This window comes from Falco peregrinus, chromosome 12, assembly GCF_023634155.1.
Source record: "Falco peregrinus isolate bFalPer1 chromosome 12, bFalPer1.pri, whole genome shotgun sequence".
Lineage (NCBI taxonomy): Eukaryota > Metazoa > Chordata > Aves > Falconiformes > Falconidae > Falco > Falco peregrinus.
The window spans coordinates 15,489,310-15,502,985 of record NC_073732.1 but is presented as its reverse complement, the minus strand read 5'-3'; positions in this window follow the sequence as shown (position 1 = coordinate 15,502,985).

The window sequence follows — 13,676 nt, the reverse complement described above, 5'->3', positions numbered from 1 at the left end:
AGACCTGCTGTAATGAGCCTGCCAGCACACCAGCGTGGCTCAGGCAGCTCTGCTAGAGCAGAGGCTGGGGCTCAGCCTCACCACAGGATGGGGACGTGTGGCTGCCCAGGGCTGGGAGCCAGGGCTGGGTCGCCCTGTGACTCCCCACAAAGCCACGACTCCCTTCGTGTCCTCCCAGCCCCCTGGGGAAACAGCCTGCCTCCAGTCCAGCCTGCTGCTGCTCAGCACCTTGCCAAAAGTCATCCCTAAAATGGATCCTCTGGATGTGGGTGCACGGAGGTGCCTCACAAGAGTCTTTCCAAGGGCGCCTTGCCTTTTGTCGGCTGCCGAGGGGGTCAGGGGGGCTGTCAGCAATGACTGGAGGCTGCCACGGCTCTTCCCACTGCAGAAGATGGGCTGCAGCTCTGTTCTCTGGAAAGCATTATGAGTTCTTGAAACCATAAAACAATCTGGCTGGTGTCTCTCCCTCTGACGTTGGAAATCTGGACAGTGTTTGTACCAAGAGAGGGAGCAGGATGTAGAGACACATGCTGAACCTCGCAGTTACGTATCTTGCCTGGCTCTTGCTTCCACAGCCCTGCTGCTGCCCAGGCACAGATAAACCCCCTTCTCTTTTGGCAGCACCGACACACATAAGGCCTCTGCCAGACAGGGGAGACAGTTCCGGGCCTGAGCCCACCATGGCCAGCAGCATCTCCACTGAGGCTAACAACTAGTATAAAGCAGGACTAACACAAGCTAATCCTGTCAGGCTCAGGAAACATTTGTCTTTGTTCTCAACTCCAGCATCAGGCTGAGCCCCATCCCTGCCTCCATCAGCAACAGGCTCAGCTCTGGACCTGGAAGACAACCTGCCTTTGTCCCAGCGGTGTAGTGATCCGGTTTATGGCAGGGGAGAGCAAATGGCCTGTTGCATTCACAGGTTCGACTACAACATGTAAATGCAGAGCAATACCGGAGCCCTTCCTGGCTACAGAGGAGAGACCAGGACATCCGTCAGGGCTGTGTTGTAATGGTACTGGAAGGGGACGGGGGAGCTTTGGGATGTCGATGCATCAGGACAAACCCTTCCATTAGGCAGTGTTCCCAACCAAACCAGTCCCACATATGGGGAATGGACAGGTAAACTGGAGCCCTCATGGCCAGCTATGCATCTAGGGGGGCTCTGGCTGGTCAGCAGCCACACCAGGTCTCACGGTGAGGATGCTGGTGGGCCCGATGGATGCTTCCTTTCTCCTTGCAGCCAAGCCTCGCTTCTCACCGTGGGGTCAGTGCTGGTTTGTCCTGCAGCATAGAGCTCTGCACTTCCCTTCCCACGGGGCGGCTTGCTTTCACCCATCCTTTGGCTTGCATTGTGCTCTGAAACAGAGGGGCTGGCAGCTGGACAGCCCGGGCTGGTGTTTCTGAGCGGGCTCCAAGCAGCTGTTTGTGCTCACAGCCGATGCTGGCGCTCGCTGCCTTCCCTGCTGGTCTCAGCTGCATGTGGGCAGGCTGCAGGCAGAGGCTGTGGGCAGCCCACTGCCTGTGGTGCTGTCTGTTTGGGTCAGCTCTTCACCAAGGTCTGAGAGCAGACCTGGTTCTGGTCACCGGGTGAGCGGGGTCATGTCTCCCCAAAGGGACAAGGGACTGGGCCACTGTGGCCACCCGCTGCTGGACAAACAGACGAGAGCAGTGGATGGGAGCAGGCAAACAGGCAAAGGGGAGAGGGGCATGGCTGTGAGCTGCATTGTGCTTGCTCAGCCAGCATCATGGTGAGTGTGAGAGTTGCAAGGCATCCCTTGGAGAGCTCCTCTTGAGCCAAGGCAGCCCACGGCAGCCACCATGCCCCCCTCCTGCCCTTGCCCTCTGTGGCAGACCTTGCACCGGGCGAGCGCTCCCTTATCACCCGGTGTTTGCCTGTCTGGAGGAGCATGCTGCAGACGGGTCTGGTTAACCATCACCCATGGGAAACAGCACAGGAAAAAGTCTGACTTGATGGGCTGTCCATGGCCCCCATCCTTCACGGGGGAGGCTCAGACCCCAGCTGGCCCCATGCACTTGCTGGTGGCTGCAGGCTGCTGCAGCAATGGCTCCGGTGTCAGCCGCATTTCATGGTCCAGAGCTGTCCCTGACGTTAAGGCCCACTGAGACCCCCCCTCCCAAAGTAAACAGGAGCCAGTTTATTGCTCACTGGAGTCGTTTCCTGGGGAGGTCAGGAGGCCTCTCCTTGGGGCTTGTGACAGCCTGCTAAGCTCCGCTGAGCCAAGGTGTTACGAGATCACTGTGTGCTGGGAAGAACAGCATTTAGCACTGGAGATGCCTGCAGCCTGCTCTAAACCTTGGGACAAAGTCCTGTTTGTCTTCCCTTGCTCTTCAGGGTGCTGTGCTCTGGGCTCCCTTGCCCACTTGTTTATGGCACTGATGCAGAAAATTGTGATGGGTGTAATTGCCAGTGGTTTGCTGATTGAGTGCCTGCTTGGTTTGCCAGGCCAGAGACAAAAGCCCTAAATCCCCTTCCAAGGTTTGAAACCGTGTCATCCCAATGGGAAAGAAGGGGAAGGGATTTAATTATGCATTTGCTTAAAGAGTGCCTGGATGTAAAAGAAGACTGGTGCACCCCAGGGCAGGAGCAGCGCCAGCATCCCTGGGCATTGCCCCCTAACCCTGGCTTCCTGACCCCGCATGCCTCCCTGTGCTGGGGAGGCAGCTGGGCACCCCCACACCCCCTCTGGACTTTGTGTGTGGGAGGCCAGCCCCTGCACAGGCTGCCTCCTGGCACCGAGCCCTCTGCAGCTCGGGCAAATTGGCAGAAAGCTTTCCCTGGGGGGCGAGGCACCATGGACTCAGGCTATGTGTGCCTAAGTCAGCCCTGCATCCTGAGGGACCACTCCTGGCAGGCTCCCTGCTTCCAGCTGGATGCTGCTGGGAGGGTCCGAAGGCTTTTGAGGGGGGAAACACCACCCACGTGTGTGAGACCCCGGCAGGAGCTCAGCTGCAGCGGGACTGAGCAGAACGATGCAAGATGTCTGGAGACGGCCAGCTACAGGCAGGAGCATGTGGGAGAGGAGCTGCCCACCACAGGGCTCTGCCTGTGTGCGGGAGGGAACACACAGATGCTTCGCCCTTCACAGCCTCAGGACGCCTGGAAAGAGCAGCACAGATTTTCCATCCACACCCAAGCTGGGTACCCCCTCCAGGGCTGCTCCATCACCCCCAAAAAGATGGCAGGGGAGAGCAGTGCAGCCCCTGGGAGGTGGCTGGGGAGCTGTGCTTGTGCTGCTGGGTGCTCAGGGTGGGTCAAGCATTGGTCTCGGGCCTGAGGAGGGTCACTTTGGCAGAGGGAGCTTTGCACAGGACCCTGGGGAGGAGGGAATGAGGATTTGGCTGGGCAGAGCCCCTGAGGGCAGCTTGGGCAGAAGGGCAGCTGAGGCTGGTGCGAACACAGCACAGTGACGGGCACAAGGACACCCTGTTGTGTTGTGCGGCTGCAGCCTTGCACCAGGCAAGCTGGGGAGTACCAGCAGCTTGGCTATAGCCCTGCCAAGCCCACAGGGAACGATGCTGCGCGCAGCCACGCTGGAGCACATCCGCACAGAAACAGTAAAACTTCAGATGCCGGGCGTTGTTTCAACCCTGGAGCCTCCTTAATAGTGAGCTGCCCTCCAGAGACCTCCCCTCCAGCCGCAGAATGGAAGTAGCAGCCTCAGCACTTTGGCAGGAGCAGCAAGCTTTCTGCCTCCCGGCCCCACTGAATAGCAGCAGAATTCATTATAGCCCTGTTTCACTTCTCCCTCCAATTATCCCCTGGGACAATGGGCCGGGGCTGGGCGGAAGGTCCCTTTCAGGAGGTGCCGGTGGCAGGACATGCTGCTGGGGCTCGGCCGAGAGCCCCTTTGCCGGAGAGCAGTGACCTGAGTCCAGCAAATGCCACTTCTCGTCTAGGGTGGTGAGCGTGCACAGGGTGGCAGGGCCAGCCCAGCACCAGGGACCGGGGGATGCTCCCTGCAGGGCAGGAGGCACTTGTTAATGAGAGCTAGCCCCAACCTGCAAAACACCTGCAATATGGGGTATTTTGGTCAAAAGTAAGATATCAATGATTAATTAAGTACCAGAGTGTCGTTTTATCTTTACAAACACAGTGGTGATTTGGACCATCTGGCACTTCTCTCTGCGCAGTAGCTTTGGAGCCAGCAAAGACCACAGGCGCTACTTGCATCGTGGTTCTGACTCAAGGGACTGGGCTCCTGCAGATGACACTTGGCATCCAGGACCCAGATCACCACTCTCCAGCCAGTCATGTGTAGGACATCAGCTTCTAAGGTGGAGAAAATGCCAGCAACTGGTGCCAGAGCCCCTTGGGTTCTCTGAGACCCTGGAGCCAGGCTTGGGGTCAGAAGATGGAAATGACACCCAGGTAAGGGCTGGTCTTCACCAGTCCCTCTCTGGCTGCTTGGAGAGTCCTCTCTCCTCTAGAGATGCTCTGCCCCAGCCACACTCACTGCTGCACAGCTCCCCAGAGTGTTGCAGCTGCCCTGTGGCACAGAACGCGCCTGACCCAGCCCGAGGGAGAACTGAGAGTGGTTGGTGCTTGGAGCAAACTCTGATGTGGTGAAGGGTGGAAGGGGCAGCGCCCCAAACCTGCAGGCTTCATGGGGCGGTAGGGCCGGTTTGTAGCCATGCAGGCAGGGAGAGCCTGGAGGTTTGTGCAGCTACCCCATCCCTTCCACCACTGGCTTTGCAAGATGTACGAGCTGCTTTGGAGGAGCTGGCACAGGGGAGTGATTTTGCACCAGCAGGTCCAACCCTGTCACGCTCGAGGCCATGCGCCTTGCCAAAGCAGGCTGTGCCTCGAGCTGGAGAGCCTGCAGAGAAACCCCAGGAGAGAATGAGAAGGGCTGAGGACGTTTCCGATGGAGGCAAACAGGACACTCAGCCTACTTAGTTTATCAGGAAGAAGATCAAGAGGCAGCTTGATTACAGTCACAAGGACCTTGGTGGTAAGTACCTTGGCAGAAATAACAAGCCAGGTACTTAAGAGCTCTTTAATCTAGGGAAAAAGCAAAACAAGGGCCAATTGCTCCACATTTCTAGCAGTCCGGGTGATTAACTCCAGAAGGAGAGGCAGGAACCCCGGCTGCCTTCCCTAGCGTGCTGCAGGGCTGGCTGGGGGCTCACAATCCAGCATCACCTGAAGCAGCATATTTTACCTTAACATAAGGTACAAGAAACTTCTGGGGGCGGCAGAGGGGCTGGGGCAGCACGGAGTGACCCATTAAACACTTTGGCTGCACAGGGCACACCTCTTCTTGGCAGGCGAGGTGGGCACCACTGGTCCTTGGGACAAGGCAGGGTACAGGTGGCATTGTCCAGGAGCAGTGGGTGGTGTGGCATGGAGCGGGTGGCTCTGGCCAGAGAATCTGCAAAGTGGCATTTATGTTGAGATCACAGTTGACAGTTCTTTGTGCTGGAGGGATGTCCAGCTGCTGGGGTTTGAGCTCCTGAGCACAGGGACAACTGATACCCTCTCTGCAAGCTCCAAACCTGACCAAAAGCTCCTGAGGCCACAGGGGAGATGGATCACCTAGCAGCACCCAGGGCTGATCCCAGTAACGTGCCCCTGGCATCTCCTGCAGGACACAGTCAACAGGTATCGGGCAGCTGTGTCTCCCTCGTGACAAAAGCATGGTGAAGCAGGAGAAGGAACCTCATACCACTTACCTCATGGAGCCATTCGTGCTTCTGTTTAAATCCTATTTCCTCCCCTCCTTGTTTTTATAGTTTTCTGGTTAAAAACCAACAGCCTGGCCAGGGCCCTTTTGCAAAGCATCGGGAAGAGCCCTGGTCCGGGGTGGGTGGCGTGGGGCTCTGCATGCAGCCCTGATGCCCGGCGTGCCGCCAGTGGGGCTAACAAAAGGCCAGCAGCAGGGCCAGCCCATGCTGGGAGCGCAGCAATGCCACCGCTGAATAGCTCTTCCCGCACAGAGGAAGGCATGAAGAGGCATAATCAAATAAGGGTATCAGCATGGTGCTCCGTGAACGGCGGTCCCAGCGTGAGCCAGCGGCAGGGCCGGGCGGAGGTGACAGGTATCTTTATCCCGCCACGCAGGAGAGCTCCAACGTCCCGCTGGCAGGAATTTGTCTGCAAATTTTCCCCCATTGAAAGGAGCGAGGGGGCTGGCGAGGCGCAGGCTGAGATGATCACTTGATTAAGGCTGGGGCAGGCGAGGTGGAGAGACAGGGCAGCTCCCAGGGAGCCGTGCTCCCAGCCCTTAACCTCTCCTCGGGAGACCGCAAATTATATCTGTTAATGTACCAGCCCCCTGGTATCCTACAAATAAGTCATCTGGCTAAGTGCGTGTCAGACGTTCACAGGAGGAATTGTTACCTTTTCACCACTTAATCATTTTCATCATCATCATCACTATCATCTTTTAATTTATCTTACAATAAACTTTAACCCGATGAGTCCCGGGGAAGGCAGGTAAAGGGGCTTACAAGCCCAGCTGGGCTGTAAACTCGAGCAGTAGGCACCGGCTGCAAAAAGGGGTTGAAGAGCCGAGGAAAACAGTCTTCCCTGCTACGCTGTGGAAACGGGAAACCCTCTGCCATGGGAACAGGAGTATTCCCAGCCCTGCTTCCCATCCTGCTCTCCTGCCAGCTCGGGACGAATGGGTGCACAGAGCTGGGGTCCCACTCTGCTGGGGACCGGGAGCAGCCGGATGTAGGATGCTCCCGTGGTGTACCGGGGCTGGGGAGCGGGGGCACGTCACGCACTCCCCCTGGGTGCCAGAAGTGATTTACACAGTGCACCCGAGAGCAGAGTCAATTAAGGTCACATTTCTGTGTTGCTAAACAACAGGCGGCTCTGGGTTCAGGGCCGCTGCAAAGAAAACAAAAGCCACCCCTTGAAACGGGGGCTTTGAGAGGGTTCAAAGGAGCACGAAACAAAAGGCGAGCTTTGTGGGCTGCCCTCGCCCGCGCCTTCCCGGGCCCTTCCGCCACCAGAGACACCGTTAATGTGGCAAGGGGGAGTTTTTAATTGTCCGGCACAAACAATGCTGGCATATTTAGGCCGGCCTCATTACAGAGCCATCCGAAATGCTTGAGAAGCATTCCCACCGCTTAGCATAAATAGCAGAAACGCTCTTTCACGAGCAGAGCAGGTCCCATCTGCTCCCAGCCCATCCTCACCTTGACTTGCAATGGCAAGCCCATGGGGTCAGTCCCTCCGCCCCGCTGCTCCCAAAGCCCAGCGCGGGAACCTGCCTCCCTGCTCTTGGCTCGCCCCACCACAGGATGCTCCCTGCACCCCACGGGAGCGGAGGACAGGAGCCCTGGGGATTTGCAGCAAGGGGTGCTCAACAGAACTGGCCTGCATGGAAGCCCTGGCTGGGATTTGCTCTGCCCACCCGGCTGCGGTGGCTCAGCCGTGGTTGCTGGGGGTCTGGAGGGGCATCATGCACAGCTCCGGAATGGATGAGGCAGTTTGCACGTGGCTGATGTCCTTCATGGGGAATGCAACAGAGAAGGGCTTGGAGACCTTCCACAGCTGAGCTAAGTCTCGATTATTCCCAATAACACGAACACTAACATTTCCCAGAGAGACCCAAACCCGACTGGGAAGCAGGCTCTGGGCTCTTCATGGCTGTGGCTGTTGTGGGTTTACACCCTGCTGCACTTATCAGAGCTCCCTGCCAGCTTCCCCGCTGGTGCGTGGGTGCCCTTGACCCCAGCAGAGTGTCACACCAGCTCCTTGCAGTGAGCCATGCTGGCAGGCCACCTCCAGGCCGGACACAGGAGCACATGGCTGGGAGGGGGCTGCCATGGCAGGGACACAGTCTGCCAGGGCAGGGGAATGGTGTGGCTACAGCACTGCTGGGTTGGCAGCCGCCGCCAAGCCCAGCCGTGCGCCTGGCATTTCCCAGGCAAGCGGTGCTGACAGGTTGCAGCCTGGCAGCCAAGGCGAGGGCAGAGCTGTGCCAAGCCGGGCGGCGAGGCTGCCGGCACCATGGGGCGGGAGATCCAGCACTGGGGCACAGGGACAAGCCCTCCCCAGTCCCCCTGCCAAGGGGACCCTGCAGGGGCTGAGCTCCCCTCCCTGCACCAGGGTGGCTGGGAGTAGTAAAGTCACTGTGGCCACCCACCCTGCATGTCCCACGTGTTCGGGGAGCACAGGGACCCCTTTCCAGCCCAGGCAGTTTCCATGCACCCCCACCCTGCCTGGCTCCCCACTTTCCCCCAGGACTTGCAGCTCCTGCTCCTGGACCGAGCCGCCCCAGCAGCCATGGGCAGCCTGGTGCAGGGCAGCCAGGGTGGTGAGCCCGTTTTCACCGCGTGGGTCCTGGCAAAGAGCCTCGTCAGCCCACAGGGATCAAAGCAAGCGGCGTTTCCCGACCGATACCTGATCCTGGAGCTGGAAGGGAGCCGGGAGGCTGCCGAGTGCCTCCTGCACCGCTCCCACCGCCACGCAGTGCTGAGCGTGCCGAGGGCCCCGCGCTGCCGGGCTGTGTTTTATGGCACTGTGGTTTCTGCCAGCTCCCTCTTCCCCAGCTTTGCCTCCCCTTTCTTGGAGGCAACCGGCTCCCCACGCCCCTCAGTTTATTAAAAATCCCGGGTACCTTGGAAGAGACAACACAATAGTGTACTTGTTACAGCTGCCTCATATTAATGGACTGCCCCTTTTGATTTTAGAGTGGAACTTTTGGCAGAAAACCAGCAACCAAAAGGGAAAATGGCTGTAAAACTCGGTAAAAAGGGGGGGGGGGGGGAAACAACATCCCCCAGCTTTGATCAGAAAGGCTTGAAGATGAATCATGGTGATGCCCAGGCAGATATGCTAGAGGTGAAGTTCAGCTGCAAAGAGGGGACCTGGGGGGAGGCACGGAGGAGGCTGGCCCAGGCAGCGATGGGGCTGGGGTGGAAGGGAGCCACAGCAGCCAGAGGTTCAAAGGCCTCTGCACCGAGGAGCAGAATTGGAGGATTATTCACTTTCTATATTTTCACTCCTGCAGCACACATGGGAATCTAATTGGCCAGGATGAGAAATACAGCCAGACAGCTTACAAGTGGGCTCAAGAAGACAGAAAAATATTTGCAGCTGCAAGCCATTAAAGGCAAACCCAGCCTCGCTCTTACACTTTAATTACCCTGCTGTACTCTCTCCTCCATGTACCAGAGCTTTCAAAAACCTTTCTGATCTTAAAAGACCAAGCACAACGCCTGGCTGCACTGGGGCTGCAGCGCGGCATGGTGAGGGCTGCACAGCTCCCAGGGCATCCAGCCGTCGGCTCTCCCCTCGCCGCCCCAACACAGACATCGACACAGCTCCTGCAAGGCTGACAGCAGCTCTGAGCTCCCACGAAGGGGTTAGCTTGGCTTTTTATGGAGGGAGGGGGCCCAGGCTTGTGGGGTCAGGGCTTCCTGTGCAGCCCATGCTCTGCAGGATCTGGCCAGACTTATTCCAGCACCTCCCTGCAGTGGTGGCGTGTGGCAATGGGGTGATGCTTGCAGGTGTGTCCTCCCACAGCTTCCTCAGCTGCCATCGCTGCTTCTGCGTTTCAGCTCAGCCACTTATTCCCCAGGATCCACACGCACTCGCTGGGGAGATTTTTGCCTTCTCAGTGTCTGGACCCAGCCCAATGGCTGGAGGCAAAGGGTGATGGAGGGACCCCATCTCCCCTTCTCCACCACGGCAGCCACATGTCCAGGTCACTTTTCCCCATGCTAGAGGCACTGCAGGCTGCCTGGGGGATCACGCTGCCAACAGCCACAGTACAGCCACCCTGGGGTGCTGGTGGCACAGCACTGCCCACCATGGGGGCTCTGGATTCAGTGAGGGGTGGCAGGGCAGCGACCAGCCCACCCGGCTGCCACCGTGCTGCTCCCAGCTCCTTGACTGCTCATTTCCTTTTCCGCTCCTGCAGTGACACCAAAGATGTTATTGCAGGTGCTGGCCCTGGCCCCGCTCACTCCCCCGCATGGTTCACCCTGCTCCTCCTGAAACCTGAGAAGAACTGAACTTGGTTTATGCCATTTTATTTTGATGCTCTGAAGGTTAACCTTGTGCCAGGCATTTTTAATCCGGCTATAAACACAGGAGAGGAGAGGCTTTGCAACTTTGCATAATAGGGCAATTTGTTATAGATTATGTTGATGTTTTGATGCAATCTCCTTCCAGACGCATGAGCTGAGAGGGAGAAGGTGTTTTGAGTCTGGACTCCTTTTAAATTGAGCTTAAAGCTGCTTGGCGGCACCGAAGGGGCATTGCAGGATGTAGGCAAAAACCCCAAAAGGTGGGGGAAGACCCTCAGGTAGAAGCTTTGAAATGAATATATGGTGTTTGCCCTAGTTTAAGACGTAAAACCCAGGTGTGTGCATGGGACAAAGGGAAGAACTAACTGCCTGGAAGTGCTGGTGCTGGGACTGTGTGCCAGGGTGTAGGCAGGGAGCCCTTTGGTCCTGAGTCCCACAGTGCTGGTCCTGGGGGGCTGAGAGAGCTGCCTTGCTTCTGGGGGAGATGCTTCTGGGGAAGAAGCAAAGTCCAGCAAGGAACTGCAGGGGCAGGTGGGCTCAGGAGCCTGGCACTGCCTGGGGACCTCTCTGCTGGAGCCAGCAAGTGAGGGGGTGATGCAGTGTCACCAGCACTGCCCGGGCAGTGGTCACAGCACAGCAGAGCCCTGCAGGCAGGATGGTACAGAGGCAGCGATGGAGCGCTGCCAGCAGCCCCCGCAGGCCTTCGCACACAGCATGCGGCGAGCAGGGACTCCCGCCTGCCCCACACCCTGCCAAACTGGCAGGAGCTGGCAGGGAGGGTGCTGTGCGCCGGAGCCCACCTGCACCCGAGGGTGGGGAGGAGGCAGCCGCGGCCCCAGCCGACAGCTGGGGAGGGCGAAGCAAAGGCTAAACAAGGCTGCTGGCCGCTGCTGGCTGCCAGCCCAGTGCCGCCCCTGCGAATCACCCAGTGGCAAATGTAAATCAAACCCCCATATGGGAAGATGATGCCTGGGGCTGGGCGAAGCGCCAAAGCAGTGAAGTTAGCCCCTCCACGGGGCACGGGCCAGTGGCAACCTTTCTGGGCATCATGTCCCCAGCAGGAATTTGCCGTGAGCCGGTCTCACCCCTTACAGGGCTGGAGGTTCCCTGTACCCTCCAGGAGAGGACTGGCCGGGGGACACATCTTGGGGGTCGGGGAGCCAGGCAGCTGCCGCGTGCCTGGGCCAGTGTCGGGGCTGCTCCCGGCTCTGCCCCGCTCGGCTGCTCCTGGCCCCTGCCGAGCCCCTGGGGGGCAGCGCGGGGGGAGTGGGGGCTCCAGATTGGAACCACATGGAAGCACATTTGCAATGAATTAGGCCGGGAGCCAGCAGCTCTTGCTTGGCCGGGTGTGCAGCCAATCTTTGGGGATTGTCAGCTCCTCCCAGGTTTCCACAGCGGATGTTCCCCGGCCAGAGTGCAGCTGGGCTCTGCGAGAAGCTGCGGCCAAGGCAGCCCAGAAGGAGATGAGCACACGCGTGGGCAGGGACCCCCGCCCGCCCGCGCAGCCCTGCCAGGTTGAGCAGGGCCCCCATGCGCTCCCCGCCTTGGATGGGGGTGCTTTTAGGGGTGAGGATGCCCCAGGGGAGAGGAGGTGGTGCACAGGAGGGGTTATTAAGCCACTTCCCAGCCTGGCAGCCCTAGGGCAAGAGGGCAGCTGCAGTGGGCATCATGTCTCCCTGCCTGACCCCGCTCACCAGCCTCTCAAGCTGCACCCAAAACGTGGCAACTGGGGAGCCCTGGCTCAGACACTGGTGTGAAATCGCATCTTGGGGGTACCTGAGAATAAGGCTAACCTGAGAAGTGGGGAAGAAAAGCTCTGCCTAGCAGCCCTTGCAGGGGGCGGGAGGGTTAAATCAGTGGTACAGAAAGGCTTTGAGTGTGCATGTCAAAGAATGACACTAACAACTCATGTGACAACCTGCCAGGAAAACTTTTCAGATCATAATTCGCATAGCGTTTGTATCATGTTCCCTTCCTGTTTAAAAAGGCAATATGGAAACCGTGCAAGGGGTTATTTGCTGGTCAGGCTGGTTTGCTGGTTACGCTCCCTCTCATGCACGTCCCTTTAGGAAGTGATGCCACCATGACAGACATAATTTCTAAAAATAACACCATGGCATTTGTCTCCAGTGCCATTTGTTCTAATAATTCATTCCCAATTAAAGAATAATGGCTAATGATTAGCGGTGGGTGCATACTAAGCCCCTGGCAAAGTCAGAAATTTGGCTTCCTCCCCACAAAACACCTGAGCATCTTCCTCAGTGGTATGTCCCTACTGATGGCAGAGGACAGAGAGGGGACGCTGCCTTCCTCTGCCCAGCCCAGCCATTTCAGCCCTCACAAATCCATCAGCAGTATTTCACTGATCCTGCCCCATCTCTAAAGGACAAATCGCAGGGGCACCCAGAGGCCCTGCGCAGCCGCAGGGTCACGCAGGGGTGCTTGTCTAGATGTGTCGGGGGCCCCAGAGGCACTGCAGCTCCCCGATAAGGCCATGTCTGCTGTAAAACAGCCTCTTGTTTTGCGAGTAAGGATATTTATGAAATGATAGGCTGCAGTGTTAATCTCTGGTTGGCAAGTGAGTGTGCCAGCAGCACGGCAGCTGGGCACAGCCTGTGAGAGCCTTTTGCCACAGTCCGGGCAGGGAGGCGCTTGGGGACGTCCTGGAGAGCAGCCCGTCTGCTGGTGGGTTTCACCTCCAGCATTTTGCACGGCCCCTGCTCCCTGACGTCCACTCTGCCCGTGCCCAGCTCCTGGCACAGAGGGGCTGGGGCAGGAGCTGCCCGTGCGTGGGCATCCCCAGCTGCGGGAACTGACCTGCCAGCCCCCTGCATGCTAACGGCCCTGCAGCAGCGGCGGCCCAAAAACAACTCCCCATTGGATTTTTTATCACCCGCATAGTGCTGGCGAAGGAAGGGAGGCCACCGCCAGGGAACAGCTGGGCTCCATTGCTCATGGTCTGGCAATTAATGTCAGCGCTGAAGACAGAAGGGACGTCAGATATTAAATAAACACAACCGCACTCTGCAGACCAAAACAGTCCCCCTGGGGAAAGGCACACATGCACCCGCACCCGCGCCCCCCCCAGCATGGCCCCAGCCAGGGCGCAGGACACAGATGGCTCGCCGCACACACGTGTGAGCACAGCCACACACGCTCGCAGGCTCCCACACAGCTTGGGTTTCACGTCAGCTAAGGCAGAGCAGGGAAAAAAAATAGACCTCCTTTTCCTTTTTTGTTTTCCAGCAGGCTGAATGCATCTGCAAGTGCAGAAACCGCCAAAAACTCTACACTGTGAAACAGGTTGATGCAGGGAAGGTGGTTGGAGCCCTCCAGGGTCTGGGCTGGCCAGAACCCCCACAGCCAAAGCTGCTGCTTGGGGTCTCAGCCCAGGGCTGGACACATGCCCCTGTCCAGGAGCAGCCACATGCGGGTCCCTGCGAGTGTGCACGCTCCACACACGGGGCTGTGCCCTGCCCCTGCCGTCACACCCAGCCCTTCTGCTGCCCCCACAGCCCCTCACACTGCGGGGCTGACGGCAGATTAGCACAAGCCCTGCCCTATGGGTTTCTGTGCACCCTGCCAGTCAAACAGTGCGGATGGACAGTCCCATCCTCCCTTCTACCAGGCCAGTTAAAGGCTGTGTTTCCCCCACGTCCACCTGG